Below are 18258 nucleotides of genomic sequence, written 5' to 3' on the forward strand. Positions count from 1 at the left end.
GACTTCTTGACGGGCCACCCCCAGGTGGTAAGGGTAGGCAACAACCCATCTGCCACGCTGATCCTCAACACAAGGGCCCCTCAGGGGTGCGTGCTTAGTCCCTTCCTGTACTCCCTGTTCACCCATGACTGCGTGGCCAAGCACGACTCCAACACATTTACATCATTTAGCAGACGCTCTTATCCAGAGTGACTTACAAATTGGTGCATTCAACTTATGATAGCAAGTGGGACAACCACTTTTTTTTAATTCTTTTTTTTTTTAATGAGGGGCTAACACCATCATTAAGTTTGCTGACGACACAACGGTGGTAGGCCTGATCACCGTCAATGATGAGACAGCCTATAGGGAGAAGGTCAGAGACCGTGGTGCCAGGGAAATAACCTCTTCCCTCAACGTGAGCAAGACAAAGGAGCTGATCGTGGACTACAGGAAAAGGAAGTTCAAACATGCCCCCATTCTCATCGACTGGGCTGTAGTGGAGCGGGTCGAAAGCTTGAAGTTCCTCGGTGTCCACATCACCAACGAACTATCATGGTCCAAACACACCAAGATAGTTGTGAAGAGGGCACGACAATGCCTATTTCCCCTCAGGAGACTGATAAGAGTTGGCATGGGTCCCCAGATCCTCAAAAAGAGTGTAGTGCGTACGGCCCAGTACATCACTGGGGCCAAGCTTCCTGCAATACAGGACCTCTATACTAGGCGGTGTCAGAGGAAGGCCCAAAAAATTGGCAAAGACTCCAGTCACCCAAGTCATAGACTGTTCTCTCTGCTACCGCACGGCAAGCGGTACCGGAGCACCAAGTCTAGGTCCAAAAACAGCTTCTACCCCCAAGCCATAAGACTGCTGAACAATTAATCAAATGGCCACCCGGACTATTTGCATTGACTATGCATAGTCACTTTACCCCTACCTACATATACAAATTACCTTGAGTAACCTGTACCCCGCTCATTGACTCGCTACCGGTACCCCCTGGATATACAGTGCGTTCGGAAAGTATTCAGACACCTTCACTATTTCCACATTTTGTTACGTTACAGCTTTATTCTAAATTGGATTTAAAAAATCATCCTCATCAATCTACACACAATACCCCATAATGAAAAAGTGAAGAAAAAAAATACATTTACATAAGTATTCAGACCCTTTGCTATGAGACACAAATTGAGCTCAGGTGCATCCTGTTTCCATTGATCATCTATGAGATGTTTCTACAACTTGATTGGAGTCCACCAAGGCACACACCTGTCTATATAAGGTCACACAGTTGACAGTGCATGTCACAGCAAAAACCAAGCCATGAGGTCGAAGGTATTGCCGTAGAGCTCTGAGACAGGATTGTGTCGAGGCACAGATCTGGGGAAGGGTACCAAACAATTTCTGCAGCATTGAAGGTCCCCAAGAACACAGTGGCCTCCATCATTCTTACATGGAAGCAGTTTGGAACCACCAAGACTCTTCCTAGAGCTGGCCGCCCAGCCAAACAGAGCAATCGGGGGAGAAGGGCCTTGGTCAGTGAGGTGACCAAGAACCTGATGGTCACTCTGACAGCCCTCTTGGAGTTTGCCAAAAGGCACCTAAAGACTCTCAGACCATGAGAAACAAGATTCTCTGGTCTGATAAAACCAAGATTGAACTCTTTGGCCTGAATGCCCAAATCAAATCAAATTGTATTGATCACATACACATTTAGCAGATGTTATTGCGGGTGTAGCGAAATGCTTGTGTTTCTAGCTCCAACAGTGCTGTAATATCCAAGCGTCACATCTGGAGGAAACCTGGCACCATCCCTACGGTGAAGCATGGTGGTGGCAGCATCATGCTGTGGGGATGTTTTTCAGCAGCAGGGACTGGGAGACTAGTCAGGATCGAGGGAAAAATGAACGGAGCGAAGTATAGAGAGATCCTTGATGAAAACCTGCTCCAGAGCGCTCAGAACATCAGATTGGGGCGAAGGTTCACCTTCCAACAGGACAACGACCCGAAGCACACAGCCAAGACAATGCAGGAGTGGCTTCGGGTCAAGTCTCTGAATGTCCTTGAGTGGCCCACCCAGAGCCCAGACTTGAACCCGATCGAACATCTCTGGAGAGACCTGAAAATAGCTGTGCAGCGACGCTCCCCATCCAACCTGACAGAGCTTGAGAGGATTTGCAGAGAAGAATGGGAGAAACTCCCCAAATACAGGTGTGCCAAGCTTGTAGCGTCATACAAAAGAAGACTCAAGGTTGTAATCGCTGCCAAAGGTGCTTCAACAAAGTACTGAGTAAAGGGTCTCAATACTTATATAAATGTGATATTTCAGTTTTTTATTTTTAATACATTTGCACACATTTCTAAAAACCTGTTTTTACTTTCACATTATGGGGTATTGTGTGTAGATTGATGAGGGGAAGAAAACTATTTAATCCATTTTAGATTAAGGCTGTAACGTAACAACATTATGAAAAAATCAAGGAGTCTGAATACTTTCCGACAACAATATATCCATAGGAAAGTATTTTTAAACCAACTTGTCAAAGTGCTGGTAGTGCGTTCAGATTCCTATCACATGAAGCATGTGCACAACCATGTAAACGTGCACGAGTGTCACGCCCTGACCTCTAGAACTCTAGTTAGTTTGGTCAGGGTGTGCATGTTTAGTTCTATGTTGTATATCTATGGTTAGATTCTAGTTGTTTGACTTCTATGTTTGGCCGGGTATGATTCCCAATCAGAGGCAGCTGTCGCTCGTTGTCTCTGATTGGGGATCATACTTAAGTAGCCTGGTTGCAGTCCTTGTTTGTGGGATCTTGTTCCGTGTAGGCTGGTTGTTGTATAGCCCATAGGACTTTCACGTCACGTTGTTTTTGTATGTTTATTCTAATAATTAAACATGTACGCATACCACACTGCACCTTGGTCTGACCCATCTCTCAACGTCCGTGACAACGAGTTTGGCAAGTATGCATGTATTTACATCGTGTGCACATGCATCATGTGATATAAATATGAACGCGCTACCAGCACTTTGACAAGTTGGTTTAAAAATACTTTCCTGTGGATATATTGTTGTACTTGGTACAGTAAGTACAAATATAATTGTATTCAACATTCCGGCTTGGAGGACCTGAGAAGACCATTTCCAGAATCAAACACTGTAATGTCCCAGATGTTGGTGGATTTAGAAATTCACCCATCTGGTCTCCAGGCAAGACACCATTTTCAACTTTACATATCATTGGTCAATAACCATAATTGGATTGGTGTATTCGTCTCTCTATTTGATCAAAAGGGGAATAACTCAATTGGTGATCTTGTGCTTGCATGTTTTATACCTACACATGGTTATACATTGATCTTTTATAGTCATTGAATTACCAAGTTGTTGACTAGATATAGGATAATTTCATACATTGATTTACTTTGATCTTTACTCCGCTGATTTACTGAGTTAGACTTTTTTCTGAGAGTTGGCGTGCAGCTACATTTCGTAGACACTTTTAGATTCGCGATGTGTTAAGAGTGATTTACGTCTTGGATTCATTAGGTCAACGAGAGGGCATAGAGAGGAATTACAGAAGTCATCTCTAAAGCCATAAGGAATCCTTCTAGTCATGTAGCTAAAGTATCTCTGAACCAGGGTTTCCGTTAGCCGGCTTTTGTCAGATACATTTTTTAAAAATAGAAAAGCCGATAAATAAAATTGGCGCCAGCCAATTGTCCAGGAGAAGAAGAAAAAATCCCATTGTGAAATAATGCTTTTTAGCCTATTTATTGATGGGAATACCAGTCCATGGAAATACACTACATGACGTAAAGTATTTGGACACCTGCTCGTCGAACATCTCATTCCAAAATCATGAGCATTAATATGGAGTTGGTCCCCCCTTTGCGTCTATAACAGCCTCCACTCTTCTGGGAAGGCTTTCCACTATATGTTGGAACATTGCTGCAGGGACTTGCTTCCATTTAGCCATGAGCATTCATGAGGTCGGGCACTGATGTCTGGCTTGCAGTCGGCGTTCCAATTCATCCCAAAGGTGTTCGATGGGGTTGAGATCAGGGCTCTGTGCAGGCCAGTCAAGTTCTTCCACACCGATCTCGACAAAACATTTCTGTATGGACCTCGCTTTGTGCACGGGGCATTGTCATGCTGAAACAGGAAAGGGTCTTTCCCAAACCGTTGCCACAAAGTTGGAAGCACAGAATTGACTAGAATGTCATTGTATGCTATAGCGTTAAGATTTCCCTTCATTGGAACTAAGGGCCATAGCCTGAACCATGAAAAACAGCCCCAGACCATTATTCCTCCTCCACCAAACTTTACAGTTGGCAGTATGCATTGGGGCAGGTAGCGTTCTCCTGGCTTCCGCCAACCCAGATTCGTCAATCGGACTGCGAGATGGTGAAGTGTGATTCATCACTCCAGGGAACGCGTTTCCACTGTTCCAGAGTCTAACGGCGGCGAGCTTTACACCACTCCAGCGGATGCTTGGCATTGCACATGGTGATCTTAGGCTGATCTTAGGCTGCTCAATTCATGAAGCTCCCGATGAACAGTTCTTGTGCTGACATTGCTTCCAGAGGCAGTTTGGAACTCGGTAAGCTTGTGTGGCGTACCACTGAGCCGTTGTTGCTCCTAGACGTTTCCACAATAACAGCACTTAAAGTTGACCGGGGCAGCTCTAGCAGGGCAGAAATTTGACGAACTGACTTGTTCGTCCTATGACGGTGCCACATTGAAAGTCACTGAGCTCTTAAGTAAGGCCATTCTACTGCCAATGTTTGTCTATTGAGATTGCATGGCTGTGTGCTCAATTATATACACCTGTCAGCAACGGGTGTGACTGAAATAGCCGAATCCACTAATTTGAAAGGGTGTCCACAAACTTTTGTGTGTGTGTGATATATATATATATATATATATATATATATATATATATATATATATATATATATATATATATATATATATATATATATACAGTGAGGGGGAAAAAAGTATTTCATCCCCTGCTGATTTTGTATGTTTGCCCACTGACAAAGAAATGATCAGTCTATAATTTTAATGGTAGGTTTATTTGAACAGTGAGAGACAGAATAACAACAAAAAAATTCAGAAAAACGCATGTCAAAAATGTTATAAATGTATTTGCCTTTTAATGAGGGAAATAAGTATTTGACCCCTCTGCAAAACATGACTTAGTACTTGGTGGCAAAACCCTTGTTGGCAATCACAGAGGTCAGACATTTCTTGTAGTTGGCCACCAGGTTTGCTCACACCTCAGGAGGGATTTTGTCCCACTCCTCTTTGCAGATCTTCTCCAAGTCATTAAAGATTCGAGGCTGACGTTTGGCAACTCGAATCTTCAGCTCCCTCCACAGATTTTCTATGGGATTAAGGTCTGGAGACTGGCTACATCACTCCAGGACCTTAATGTGCTTCTTCTTGAGCCACTCCTTTGTTGCCTTGGCCGTGTGTTTTGGGTCATTGTCATGCTAGAATACCCATCCACGACCTATTTTCAATGCCCTGGCTGAGGGAAGGAGGTTCTCACCCAAGATTTGACGGTACATGGCCCTGTCCATCTTCCCTTTGATGCGGTAAAGTTGTCCTGTCCCCTTAGCAGAAAAACACCCCCAAAGCATAATGTTTCCACCTCCATGTTTGATGGTGGGGATGGTGTTCTTGGGGTCATAGGCAGCATTCCTCCTCCTCCAAACACGGCGAGTTGAGTTGATGCCAAAGAGCTCAATTTTGGTCTCATCTGACCACAACACTTTCACCCAGTTCTCCTCTGAATCATTCAGATGTTCATTGGCAAACTTCAGACGGCCCTGTATATGTGCTTTCTTGAGCAGGGGGACCTTGCGGGCGCTGCAGAATTTCAGTCCTTCACGGCGTAGTGTGTTACCGATTGTTTTCTTGGTGACTATGGTCCCAGCTGCCTTGAGATCATTGACAAGATCCTCCCGTGTAGTTCTGGGCTGATTCCTCACCGTTCTCATGATCATTGCAAATCCACGAGGTGAGATCTTATATGGAGCCCCAGGCCGAGGGAGTTTGACAGGTCTTTTGTGTTTCTTCCATTTGCGAATAATCGCACCAACTGTTGTCACCTTCTCACCAAGCTGCTTGGCGATGGTCTTGTAGCCCATTCCAGCCTTGTGTAGGTCTACAATCTTGTCCCTGACATCATTGGAGAGCTCTTTGGTCTTGGCCATGGTGGAGAATTTGGAATCTGATTAATTGATTGCTTCTGTGAACAGGTGTCTTTTATGCAGGTAACAAACTGAGATTAGGAGCACTCCCTTTAAGAGTGTGCTCCTAATCTCAGCTCGTTACCTGTATAAAAGACACCTCGGAGCCAGAAATCTTTCTGATTGAGAGGGGGTCAAATACTTATTTCCCTCATTAAAAGGCAAATCAATTTATAACATTTTTGACATGCATTTTTCTGGATTTCTTTGTTGTTATTCTGTCTCTCACTGTTCAAATAAACCTACCATTAAAATTATAGACTGATCATTTCTTTGTCAGTGGGCAAACGTACAAAATCAGCAGGGGATCAAATACTTTTTTCCCTCACTGTATATATATAGTGTACATTTAACTGGTCATTATTATTGGTCTATAGGTTAATTTGCATAATTTAGGGGAATTAAATTGGCTAGAGTTTAGAGTATATTATTTATCACACGTGTACAGCATACAGATACAGAGCCTTTGAGTGGAAAATTTGCACTTTGAACATGTTAGAATACATCAGAATTCGATAACGACCGCATATCGTTCCGGTAAATTTCTCAAATGTCCAGTAAATTAATATGTTGCCGGTCAAATGTACGGCGCCACATTTTCCTAACGGAAACCCTGCTCTGAACCTTTTAGGAGATCCAATCAGGTACTGGCGACGCCATGGGGAAATCTGTTGAACTCAAAACTACCATCTGTGTTGGATGGAGACATTTCGATACATGTAACATGGCTCAACTTTGACCTGCTTTCAAGCCAGACTTGGTTCCTCTATTCTGACTGCCAGCTTGTAAGGTCCCAAAAGGCACCCTATTCCCTATGTAGTGCACTACTTTTAATCAGAGTGAAAAGTAGTGCACTAAATAGGGAATAGGGTGCCATTTGGGACACCGTTGTTTTCAGATGGAATGTCGCCAGTAGATCCTCATACACAATTATACCGCCAACATGACCTTGTTAGAAACCAATGTGTTTGATATGTAGGGTAAAGTGAGTATCAGACCAGTCAGTTGAGCAGGCCAATACTCAGACACACTCCCACGCATCATTAGCTCCCTCATTACCCTAACAGACACAAACTCAGGTTGCCGCGTTGCTAAGCGTCAGCCAATCGCTGGTTGCCTCTCAAACGATAAAAAAGGGAATCAGAAATGAAAAAATGAGAAAGCAATTTAATGTGAGCTCCTTTGATTTCGTCTCACTTTGATGTAAGTGTGGTTGTCAGGGCTGGGGCTTGCATTGCTATAAATGGGGAACATCTGGTGTGAGCACTATGGAGTGCCCCCACCCCCCATCATGGCCTAGTGCTGTGAAATTTGTCAGTGTGCAGATCCAAACTAATTGGGGTTTCACTTTATTTTACAAACCTATTCTCTCAATGCACTGTGAGCCATCTTGAATACTGATTGGCTGAAAGCCGTGGAATATCAGACCGTATACCACGGGTATGAAAAAACATTTATATTTACTGCTCTGATTACGTTGGCAACAAGGCACCTCGGGTGTTTGTGGTATATTGCCAATATACCACAGCTAACGGCTGTATCCAGGCACTCCGCGTTGCGTCGTGCTTAAGAACAGCCCTTAGCCGTGGTATATTGGCCATATACCACACCCCCTCGGGCCTTATTGCTTAAATACCTATTTCGTTCTGCTAATAGATTCAGCCCAACCAAATCGCCCCCTTTCGTCAGTTTTCCTTCACTGTTTTAAGATTGTTTTAGGGATCTTAGGGAGATTTATGTAGGCAGAAATCGGATCGTTTGGGTCAAGATGGTTTTAGTGTCTGATTTATGTGATGTTTAGTGTATTAAAGCTGTCTGATCTGTGCTTGATCTCTACTGTCTCCTGTGATGTAGTCTCAGTGTCAGTTTGTGCTGCATCAGTATTTGGCTTTGTTTTGGGTCTCCTAGACAAGGTGCTCCCACAGGGTGCAGTCCGCTTAAATCGAGTGCAGGATTTCAGCCTTGATGATTAGGGACATTTAAACCATTTTCAATGTGATCTACTGTTTATCAAAAGAGATTGTTTGCTGTCTGCCCATATGTGTGAAGTGTTATCCCATTGTTGAATGCAAGGATTGTTCTTATTTAGGGCTGGCGCGGTAATTGTATAACCGTATATAGGTTTACCGACGATTATGGATTAATACCGTGAATAAAATAACCGTACTAATACATATATTTACTTAAAAATACAATAAAATGTATCAATATAACCAATAGCAGTAGTGTACATTTATTATTATAAACAATTGTTTTTGTACCTTAATCCGTCAAACTGTCTCCATCTCCTCCCTCCAATGTGCGCTCTGTCCTTAAAAATGTGCTCGCTTTGTTGATGCTGTAACATGATCTTTATCTTTACTACCTTTAGCTGACTAAACTCCACAGTGAAGGAAGTTTCTGCTGAACTCCACCAATGGAGTGGAGCAGAGACCAGGCTTTGGAATTCAGCCCCGACTACATCGATTTCGCACAAGATCAATTAAACAAAAATGTGTATTATGAAAAACTAACCTTGTACCTATGTTTGTCCTCTGTAGTTGCATGCCTTTCTTTGGTTGCTGAAATCCATACTTTATCATATAACGTTAATCAAATACAACCACTGACTGTTGAGATTCAATTGGCACATGCGCATTTGTGCTATGTTGCCATCTTAAAGCAACATTAATGAGCAAACATTCAGTGGTTGTATTCAGTGGTTGTACATTTATTGAGAGTATGGATTTCAGCAAAGAAAGGCAAGCAACTACAGAGGACAAACATTGGTGCAAGGTTAGCGTATTGATCTTGGGCGAATCGATATAGTCTGAGCTGAAGTGGAGTTTATACTATACTACCTTATGCATAGTGCTCTGGCTATAAATTTTTATTTGGTTTGTAAAGATGCAAAAACTATGCTAAAAGCCACCATCTCTACTGAATTAACTACCAAATGTCATTCTTGGTGAGTGTGGACATTTTATAAGTGAATATGAATCCGAGACAAAGTGATGAAAACCGAAGTCGAAATCCATGCTAGGCTAGCAAGCATAATATATGTGTGCAACAGCTACACACCGCAACTGCATGACCACTGCTTTATACTTTTTTACTGTGGGGTGTGCTGCTGGAGAGGGGGCGAAAACGCTACGTCGGGGACCGCAGTTGTAGCCTCTTACAAACCATCACGATCTAGCGAAACAATGTAAACTTGCGAGAACAGGATGGTTCATACAAGGCTACCGCAGTTGTGCCTCAGCAAGGTGTCGTAATCGCGGCAACGGCAAAGGGTCATCTAGCGACAAATCAAGGAGCCAATAGCGATTCTCACTGAAAAATAGTTGGCAACACTGGCTATAAACGGTGACGGTGGACATTTGCCTGATAAATAATTCCATGACCGTCACAGCCCTATTCTGATTAACACACAAGCATGAATACTCTATATAGACTGATTGTACAAAACATAGCATCCTAATATTGAGATGCACCCCCTTTTGCCCTCAGAACAGCCTCAATTTGTCAATGCATGGACGAAAGCGTTCCACAGGGATGCTGGCTCATGGTGACTCCGATGCTTCCTGCAGTTGTGTCAAGTTAGCTGGATGTCGTTTCGGTGGTGGACCATTTCTTGGTCCACACAGGAAACTGTTGAGCGTGAGAAACCCAGCAGCATTGCAGTTCTTCACACACTCAAACCTGTGCGCCTGGCACCTACTACCATACCCTGTTCAGAGGCACTTCAATATTTTGTCTTGCCCATTCACCCTCTGTATGGCACACATACACAATCTATGTCTCAAGGCATAAAAATCCTTCTTCAACTTGTCTCCTCCCTTTCATCTACACTGATTGAAGTGGATCAATAAGGGATCATAGCTTTCACCTGGTCAGTCTGTCATGGAAAGAGCTGCTGTTCCTAATGTTTTGTACACTCAGTGTAGATTCTGTGCGCTTTCACATGCCATTCACAGCTGGTGCACCATAGAGTGGAATTGGTTTCTATATTCTCTCCTCTCTCCCTTATCTGCAACTCTTTTCTAATCCTGCTAAAATCCCAAATCCTGCTTAAGGGATCTGCCCCAGCCCTCGACCACAGCCCTCCCTGCCGCCTGTTCAATGGCCTGGGTGGGATGGATGGAGTGAGTGGATTTTTTTGTTGTTGTTCAAGAGGTTTAGTCAAACCAATGGTTGATTTTCTTCTCATACTGAAGGCACGCGATAATGTCGACCTGTAGTCTGTGTTTTGAAAGGGTTCTCTCTTCCAGTGTATGAATATGTAGTCCAGAAAGTAGTGCACTATGTAGGGAACAGGGTGCCGTTTGGTACGCACACATACTCTCTCCGTCGACATGGTGGTCACAATAATGAGGTCAGCTGAACTGATCAGAGGGTTGTTGAGATAAATGTTCTCCATGGGCTAGCTGCAGACAGATCGAACTTTTAGCCTCCTGTGCTAGCTTGAGAAAATCCACGACAAAATTGAATGTCATCACCCCATCCTATGCATGTGGGATAGCAGAGCTTGATTTAACCACAGTGGGCGTTATCATTCAAAACATTGGTTACTGGTTTTGTAAGTAATTTGCAATACTGAATGGGGTCTTGTCAAAAGTTCAAATGTATGTATGTCTGTCAGCCAGGGCACTTTGCACACTGAATCATCTCTTGTCAGGGTTTGTAGTGAATGTGAGCAGAAATTTGAATTTGGCTTACAGCATGCTTGGTAATGTAACAGACTACATTTCTGACTTAACTTTATAGGAATGTGCTTTGTTTAGCCGTGACTCAATAAATCATCCTCATAGTCCAGCAGCCATGTTGGATGAGCCATTCCATGAAATATCACATGCAACACCACCACATCTGCTCTGCACATTTCCCTGAGAACACGTTTGAACACGTGTTCTCAGTGACTCTATCGCCTGTTGGATATTTCATATGAAATCAATCAGCACATCCACTGGCTTCATCCATTCGATCTCGCGTGTGGAATGTGGAAGCTGCATTATTGGAGGGTGGCAAGGCAATGGAGTTGTGCTCTGCTCTGTCCCCAAATAGAGGTTTCCTTTGGTCAACTAGCAGGGGGCTGATGTGAAAGACCAAGGCCTTTGATTACAACACTGGTTGCCTCCTAAATGGTACATTATTCCTTACATAGATCCATATGGGCCCTGGTCAAAAGTAGTGCACTATATAGGACCCTCAAACTCAAATCTGTACCTCAAAGCCAGTTCCACTGTGTTATGTCATTGTTCCCCTCTAATCAGGGACTGATTTAGACCTGGGACACCAGGTGGGTGCAATTAATTATGAGGTAGAACAGAAAACCAGCAGGCTCTGGACCTCGTAGGGTAAGAGTTGAAAAACCCTGATATAGGGAATAGGGTGCCATTTGGGAAAATGGGGCCTGGTCAAAAGTAGTGCACTATATATAGAGAATAGGGTGCCATTTGGGACGCAACTCAAATCTCTCTCTGCCCAGCTCCATCACATGCCAGGTTACACATCATAACTAATGTATATTTCAAAGTCTTTCTCTGCTCATCTTTTATTATTAGTGTGTGTCTTTCTCACCCTGGAGCTGCTGTGCTGTTACATAAGGCTGTGTGAAACGCAAAGCGACCAGAGTTATTTATAGACAGGGTTTGTTGTTGATGTGCCGAAACCACTGTGTGTGTTGACACCTTTTAGAACATCATCCTTTGATATTCATCATCCTTTGATATTCATCATCACTAGATGTGCATTAGATGTGGTCATAAATAGCCTTTGATCAGCTTTGTTTCTCTATGCGAAGAGCCTGGTTGCTTCCCAAATGGCACCTTATTCCCTATATAGTGCACTGCTTTTGACCAGAGCTCTATAGGTCCTGGTTAAAAGTAGTGCACTACATAGGGAATAGGGTGCCATTTGGGACGCATCTTCTGTTTCTTAGGCTGCACATCGAGGACAGACACAACCTAGTAACCTCTAGTTTAGGTCAGTGGTTCCCAAACTGTGGGGTGAGGGGTCGGCAGGGGGGGACGCGGGGTCCCCCCCCCCCCCCCCCCCAAAAAAAAGTATCAAAAAATATATAGGTTTTTTAGCCCATAGATTTTGTTGTAATGTTTGAGTCACTTAAATATCAAATGAATACACATTAGACATGGCAAAATGGATAGAATTGCAAGAAAATTTGCTTTAAAACTGCGAAATGTTCTCTCCGCCAACAACAGTGAACAGTTTGTGTCATGAACAGTGCTTGTGCCCATAGAAATAGACGTGGCGCACGCAAGGGGGGGGGCTCGAGATGTTCCCCAATGCTGGAAGGGGGGGCATGAGTGGAAAAGTTTGGGAACCCCTGGTTTAGGTGACAAAATGTCCATACAGGTCTCTTGGCTTCAGATGGTTTGACCTTCAGTGACCTTTTTAAATAAACCAAGTGGTCAATCCCATTACATCTCAACATTTTACAGTATGTGTGTGTCCCAAATGGCACCCTATTCCTAATGTAGTGCTGAACTTTTGAGCAGGGCCCAAATGGGTGCCATTTAGGACACAACATACAGTGCATTCGGAAAACATTCAGAGACCTTGACTTTTTCCACATTTTGTTACGTTACAGCCTTATTCTAAAATGGCTTAAATTATTTTTTCCCTCATCAATCTATACACAATACCCCATAATGACAAAGCAAAAACAGGTTTTTAGAAATGTTAGCAAATGTATTAAAAATAAAAAACAGAAATACCTTATTTATTCAGACCCTTTGCTATGAGACCTGTTTCCATTGATCATCCTTGAGATGTTTCTACAACTTGATTGGAGTCCACCTGTGGTAAATTCAATTGACTGGACATGATTTGGAAAGGCACACACCTGTCTATATAAGGTCCCACAGTTGACAGTGCATGTCAGAGCAAAAACCAAGCCATGCGGTGGAAGGAATTGTCCGTAGAGCTCCGAGACAGGATTGTGTCGAGGCACAGATCTGGGGGAAAAAATGTCTGCAGCATTGAATTTCCCCAAGAACACAGTGGCCTCCATCATTCTTAAATGGAAGAAGTTTGGAACCACCAAGACTCTTCCTAGAGCTGGCTGCCCGACCAAACTGAGCAATCGGGGGAGAAGGGCCTTGGTCAGGGAGGTGACCAAGAACCCGATGGTCATTCTGACAGAGCTCCAGAGTTCCTCTGTGGAGATGGGAGAACCTTCCAGAAGGACAGCCATCTCTGCAGCACTCCACCAATCAGGCCTTTATGGTAGAGTGGCCAGACGGAAGCCACTCCTCAGTAAAAGGCACATGACAGTAAGCTTGGAGTTTGCCAAAAGGGCACCTAAAGGACTCTCAGACCAAGAGAAACAAGATTCTCTTGGTCTGATGAAACCAAGATTGTACTCTTTGGCCTGAATGCCAAGCATCACGTCTGGAGGAAACCTGGCACAATCCCTATGGTAAAGCGTGGTGGCAGCATCATGCTGTGGGGATGTTTTTCAGCGGCAGGGACTGGGAGACTAGTCTGGATCGAGGGAAAGATCAACAGAGCAAAGTACAGAGAGATCCTTGATGAAAACCTGCTCCAGCGTGCTCAGGACATCAGACTGGGGCGAAGGTTCACCATCCAAGAGGACAACAACCGTAAGCACACAGCCAAGACAATGCTGGAGTGGCTTCAAGACAAGTCTTTGAATGTCCTTGCGTGGCCCAGCCAGAGCCCGGACTTGAACCCAATCGAACATCTGGAGAGACCTGAAAATAGCTGTGCAGTGACGCACCCCATCCAACCTGACAGAGCTTGAGAGGATCTGCAGAGAAGAATGGGAGAAACTCCCCAAATACAGGTGTGCCAAGCTTGTAGCCTCATACCCAAGAAAACTCGAGGCTGTAATCGCTGCCATAGGGGCTTCAACAAAGTACTGAGTAAAGGGTCTGAATATTTATGTAAATATGATATTTCCTGTTTTGTTTTTTTAACCTGTTTTTTTACTTTGTCATTATGGGGTATTGTGTGTAGATTGATGAGGGGGAAAAAACTGTTGAATCCATTTTAGAATAAGGCTGTAATGTAACAACATTTGGAAAAAGTCAAGGGGTTTGAATACTTTCCGAATGCACTGTATATTTTCTGCTTGTCCAGAATGGCAGTGTTTTGATTAATCCTGCCAACAGATTGGTGGGCAAAGCAGTTTGTAATGCACTGACAATGGCAGACTCAGAGTATTTGAACTAATTCACCCTGGCACAAGGAACCCACTGGAGATTTTTTACGTTGGTATGGAGATTACACACTTTTAGATTTAATTCCATTTTGCCCATGTCCTCCTTAGTTACCCTCCTCCCCATACTCTGCTTGTCTGCAGTGAAAAATACCCTGTTCTCCGCAGAGCCATCCCTAAAAGAGAATTGAACGGGAGCTCACAGGTGTCAAGAGAATATACACTGGCAGAAATGGCTCAGATGAATAAAGATGGGGACAGTATGAAAATCACAGCCTCTTTGTGCCTCTATGTTGACTAGGTCCTCAGTATAGTACAGTCAGGGGGAAAAAATGAAAATGTTATCCCAAAATTATGCAAAGCTGTACCCGAGAGGCTAGAGATTGGCTGAGGAGTCTGGCTGATATTTAAACACGTGTGTGAAATATATGTGCATAGTAATGGAGCTGTAATGGGGAGGGGGCGGGAGATGTGCACTGATCAATTTGGTTACTTTGAGGGGTCTCCCACATACAGTAGGGGATGGCTTCTAGCCACCATTCCTAATTTTCACAGAGGCAGGGATGAGGGAGGGGGGTGTTCGCTACAACCTAACCCCCCTGATTTTTTTCACCACGGGTGGTATGAAAGGCTGACAATGTCACAGCAAATGTTATTTCGATTGGTGTGTTTTAAAGAAGCTGCTACTTGTCGATTTTCACATTCACTTTGACTTTGCTACTGCGGGTGGCAAGGAGGCACGTTAAAATATTTAGCTGTTTGTCTCTAAAAAGCCTCATGTTGTTAGATGCTAAATATGGAGGGTGCAAGATTACAGCTTTGTTGCCACTGCAGGTCTTGGCTGGGGTATATAAAGGGGTTATATACCCAAATCTCGACTTAACAGTCACCTCTAAGTAAATACAAAGACCTTAGTGGATTGATATCGCTAATCAAATCAAATCAAATTTTATTTGCCACATGCGCTGAATACAACAGGTGTAGACATTACCGTGAAATGCTTACTTACAGCCCTTAAACAACAATGCATTTATTTTTTAGTAAAAAAGTAAAATAAAACAACAACAAAAAAGTGTTGAGGAAAAAAAGAGCAGAAGTAAAATAAAATAACAGTAGGCACCAGCTAGTTGAGGTAATATGTACATGTGGGTAGAGTTAAAGTGACTATGCATAAATAATTAAGAGTAGCAGCAGCGTAAAAAGATGGGGTGAGGGTGGGGGGGCAGTGCAAATAGTCCGGGTAGCCATGATTAGCTGTTCAGGAGTCTTATGGCTTGGGGGTAGAAGCTGTTGAGAAGCCTTTTGGACCTAGACTTGGCGCTCCGGTACCGCTTGCTGTGCGGTAGCAGAGAAAACAGTCTATGACTAGGGTGGCTGGAGTCTTTGACAATTTTGAGGGCCTTCCTCTGACACCGCCTGGTATAGAGGTCCTGGATGGCAGGAAGCTTGGCCCCAGTGATGTACTGGGCCGTACGCACTACCCTCTGTAGTGCCTTGCGGTCGGAGGCCGAGCAGTTGCCATACCAGGTGGTGATGCAACCAGTCAGGATGCTCTCGATGGTGCAGCTGTATAACTTTTTGAGGATCTGAGGACCCATGCCAAATCTTTTCAGTCTCCTGAGGGGGAATAGGCTTTGTCGTGCCCTCTTCACGACTGTCTTGGTGTGTTTGGACCATGATCGTTTGTTAGTGATGTGGACACCAAGGAACTTGAAGCTCTCAACCTGTTCCACTACAGCCCAGTCAATGAGAATGGGGGTGTGCTCAGTCCTCTTTTTTTTCCTGTAGTCCACAATCATCTCCTTTGTCTTGATCACGTTGAGGGAGAGGTTGTTATGCTGGCACCACACAGCCAGGTCTCTGACATCCTTCCTATAGGCTGTCTCATCGTTGTCAGTGATCAGGCAACGTTGTCGGCATACTTAATGATGGTGTTGGAGTTGTGCCTGGCCATGCAGTCATGGGTGAACATGGAGTACAGGAGTGGACTGAGCACGCACCCCTGAGGGGCACCCGTGTTGAGGATCAGCGTGGCAGATGTGTTGTTACCTACCCTTACCACCTGTGGGCGGCCCGTCAGGAAGTCCAGGATCCAGTTGCAGAGGGAGGTGTTTAGTCCCAGGATCCTTAGCTTAGTGATGAGCTTTGAGGGCTCTATGGTGTTGAACGCTGAGCTGTAGTCAATGAATAGCATTCTCACGTAGTTGTTCCTCTTGTCCAGGTGGGAAAGGGCAGTGTGGAGTGCAATAGAGATTGCATCATCTGTGGATCTGTTGGGGCGGTATGCAAATTGGAGTGGGTCTAGGGTTTCTGGGATAATGGTGTTGATGTGAGCCATGACCAGCCTTTCAAAGCACTTCATGGCTACAGACGTGAGTGCTATTTATCTTAGTGTCCTTCGGAACAGGGACTATGGTGGTCTGCTTGAAACATGTTGGTATTACAGACTCAGTCAGGGACATGTTGAAAATGTCAGTGAAGACACTTGCCAGTTGGTCAGCACATGCTTGGAGTACACGTCCTGGTAATCCATCTGGCCCTGCGGCCTTGTGAATGTTGACCTGCTTAAAAGTCTTACTCACATCAGCTACGGAGAGCGTTATCACGTAGTCATCCGGAACAGCCTTTGCTCTCATGCATGCTTGAGTGTTGCTTGCCTCGAAGCGAGCATGGAAGTGATTTAGCTCATCTGGTAGGCTTGTGTCACTGGGCAGCTCGTGGCTGTGCTTCTCTTTGTAGTCTGTAATAGTTTTCAAGCCCTGCCACATCCGGCGAGCGTCGGAGCCGGTGTAGTACGATTCAATCTTAGTCCTGTATTGACTCTTTGCCTGTTTGATGGTTCGACGGAGGGCATAACGGGATTTCTTATAAGCGTCACTGGTGCTTCTTGCTTTAGTTTTTACTTATAAGCAGGAATCAGGAGGATAGACTTATGGTTAGATTTGCCAAATGGAGGGCGAGAGAGAGCTTTGTATGCGTCTCTGTGTGTGGAGTAAAGGTGGTCTAGAGTTTTTTTTCCTCTGGTTGCACATTTAACATGCTGGTAGAAATTAGGTAAAATGGATTTAAGTTTCCCTGCATTAAAGTCCCCGGCCACTAGGAGCGCTGCCTCTGGATGAGCGTTTTCCTGTTTACTTATGGCCTTATACAGCTCATTGACTGCAATCTTAGTGCCAGCATTGGTTTGTGGTGGAAGATAGACAGCTACGAAAAATATAGATGAAAAGTCTCTTGGTAGATAGTGTGGTCTACAGCTTATCATAAGATACTCTACCTCAGGCGAGCAAAACCTTGAGACTTCCTTAGTATTAGATTTTATGCACCAGCAAATATACACAGACCGCCACCCCTTGTCTTACCGGAGTCAGCCGTTCTATCCTGCCGATGTAGCGTATATCCCGACAGCTGTATGTTGTCCATGTCGTCGTTCAGCCACGATTCGGTGAAACATAAGATATGACAGTTTTTAATGTCCCGTTGGTAGGATAACCGTAATCTTAGGTCGTCCAATTTGTTTTCAGATGATTGAACATTGGCTAATAAGATTGATGGAAGAGGCAGTTTACTCGCTCGCCGTCGGATCCTTACAAGGCACCCCGACCTACGTCCACGATATCTCCGTCTCTTTCTCATGCGAATGACGGGGATTTGGGCCTTGTCGGGTGTCTGTAGGATATCCTTTGTGTCCGACTCGTTGAAGAAAAGATCTTCGTCCAATACGAGGTGAGTAATCGCTGTCCTGATATCCAGAAGCTCTTTTTGGTCATAAGAGACGTAACTGCTTACTGACTGTACACTGTAACGTTACTGCATGATTGTAGTGGGT

Source organism: Coregonus lavaretus, assembly GCF_964263955.1.
Source record: "Coregonus lavaretus genome assembly, chromosome: 8".
Classification (NCBI taxonomy): Eukaryota; Metazoa; Chordata; class Actinopteri; order Salmoniformes; family Salmonidae; genus Coregonus; species Coregonus lavaretus.